This window comes from Microcebus murinus, chromosome 8 (assembly GCF_040939455.1).
Source record: "Microcebus murinus isolate Inina chromosome 8, M.murinus_Inina_mat1.0, whole genome shotgun sequence".
Classification (NCBI taxonomy): Eukaryota; Metazoa; Chordata; class Mammalia; order Primates; family Cheirogaleidae; genus Microcebus; species Microcebus murinus.
This window is the reverse complement of record NC_134111.1, coordinates 61,522,779-61,525,296: the sequence shown is the minus strand read 5'-3', so window position 1 is coordinate 61,525,296 and position 2,518 is coordinate 61,522,779. Positions and strand designations below refer to the sequence as shown.

Genomic DNA, 2,518 nt, shown 5'->3' with positions numbered 1-2,518 from the left:
TGGGGTTTTATCAACACTGAACTGAGATGGGGGAAAGGAAATATCCAACTTCAGCACCCTGTGGCCTTCCACATGTGACAGGAAATACCCAATTCCAGCCCACTATAGTCATCATGTCCCACCCGAGGGGAGTGAGGAAGAGAAACTAAGAAACACTTGTGAAGTTCACAGTCCAGAGTGACAACCTAACTAAAAGTCTAAGAACTAGTCATAGGACTATAGAATGCTTCTCCCATCCCCACACCTTACCACCCCATTACTAAAGGCTTATTTGCAGCAGTTGCTGTTACCCAATACAAGCAAAAATTATAAGACATACTACAAAGCAAAAAATACAGTTGGAAGAAACAGAACAGCATCATAATTAGATTCAGATATTGTAGGGATGTTGGAATTATCAGACTGAGAATTTAAAGTAACTATGATTAATATGCTAAGGCCATTAATGTATAAAGTAGACAGCATGCAAGCACAGATAGGAAATGTAAGCAAAGAGATGGCAGCAGAGAAAATGGAATCATATAAAATGCTCAATTAGAACTACAAAAGGCAAAAGAGTAAAAGACAAAAATAAGAATAGAAACAAAGGTGACAAATAGGAAATAGTAACAAATATGGTTTTTTTATTATTATTATTTTTATTTTGGGGGCCTTCTGGTAAGGACCAGAAAAACCTGTAGACAAATTCTAAAAGAACTGTAATACTTAATAATTTTTTTTTTTTTTTGAGACAGAGTCTTGCTCTGTTGCCCTGGATAGAGTGCCATGGTGTCAGCCTAGCTCACAGCAACCTCAAACTCCTGGGCTCAAGTGATCCTCCTAAATATCTGAGATTACCGGCATGCACCACCATGCCTGGCTAATTTTTTTTCTATTTTTAGATGCCTGGTTAATTTTCTTTCTATTTTAAGTAGAGACCAAGTCTCCCTCTTGCTGAGGCTGGTCTCAAACTCCTGACCTCAAGTAATCCTCCCACCTTGGCCCCCAGCGTGCTAGGATTACAGGCATGAGCCACCTCGCCCAGCCAACAAATATGGTTTTAACTCTAACTACATCACTGGTCACTGTGAATGTAAAAGGTCTAACCATACCAATTAAAATATAGAGACTGTCAGAATGTTCAATGATGTGTTGTGTACAAGCAATTCACTTTAAATGAAGAGACACATATAGATTAAATTGACAAGCTTTGATCCAGGCTAGCTAAAAGAGGGGACACAATTTACTATTATCAGAAATGAAAGAGAGGATATCATTATAGATTCTGTGGCCATTAAAAGGATAATCAAGAAATACTATGAGCAATTCTATGACCACCAATTTTATAAATTAGGTGAAATGGACAAATCCTTGAAAGATATAATCTGCCAAAATTTAGGCAAGATGAAATGGACAATCTAAATAGGTCTATATCTTAAAGAAATTGAATCAATAATTAATAACCTTCCAAAACAGGAAGTAACATGCCCAGATGGATTCACTGGTGGATTCCACCAAATGTTTAATGAAGAAATTATATTAATACTCTACAATATCTCCCAGAAAGTAGAAGACTTAAATCCTAGTTATAGTGTTCCTTTTCATGAGGGCAATACCACGTAATTCTAAAACCAGACAGATATTACAAGAAAAGAAAACTTTGGACCAATATTTCTTATGTGCATAGAGGTAAAATTCTCAACAAAATATTGGCAAATCAAATCCAATAATGTATAAAAAGAATTATACACAGAGTAACATCAGCAAGATGGCAGAATAAGAGATTCCAGTATGTATCTCTTCACAGAAACACCAAATCTACAATCATCTTTGCATGAAATAAAGGAGCTGCAAAGGCTAGGTAAGACATTACAGCACACAGGTGGAGCACTGAAATAAGATGCATTGAAAAGAGAGGAAAAACAGTTCTACTTTATCAGCATCACCCCTCCACCAAGCCTGAGTAGTACGTGGCTGAGACAGATCTCTTTCAACTGGGAGCTTTCCATGGGGGAAAGAAAAGTGAAGCTAGTGTCTAAGTAGGCCTTGACACAGACTTAGGTCCTGGGCCTGATCAGTGGACCAAAGTTCTAGGCTTGCACCAGTGTCCCTAGCACTAGGCAGGTTCACATAGACCCAGGCCTCAGGCCCAGTGCCCCCCAGGCTGGCTCCCAAGAACCTAGATTCTAAGCCTAATTGACATACACATTACCTCACATACTTTTTTGGAGGTGTGGTGAGACCACTTAAAATATACTCTCTTAGTAATTGTCAAGAATACAGTACTATAGTCATCATGTTGTATTAATATAATAGATTTCTTGAACTTATTCCTTGTATCTAAATGAAATTTTATATCCTTATTTCTGTGGCTGAAAACTATAAAACATTGATGAGGAAAATTGAAGAGACACTAATAAATGGAAAGATATCCCAGGTGCTCAGATTGGAGGAATTATTATTATTAAAATGTCATAGTACCAAAAGTGATTTATAGATTTAATGTAGTCTATCAAAATCCCAATGGCATTTATAAAGA

The 2,518-nt window shown here is 37.1% G+C and overlaps 1 non-coding gene across 1 annotated transcript; it reads right to left on the bottom strand.

Annotated features, from left to right (window-relative positions):
* Positions 1–645: 645 nt before the first annotated feature.
* LOC142872412 (U7 small nuclear RNA) lies at positions 646–707 on the bottom strand. The gene has a single exon (XR_012920674.1). It is a non-coding gene; the product is annotated as a U7 small nuclear RNA (small nuclear RNA).
* Between the last annotated feature and the right edge of the window lie 1,811 nt (positions 708–2,518).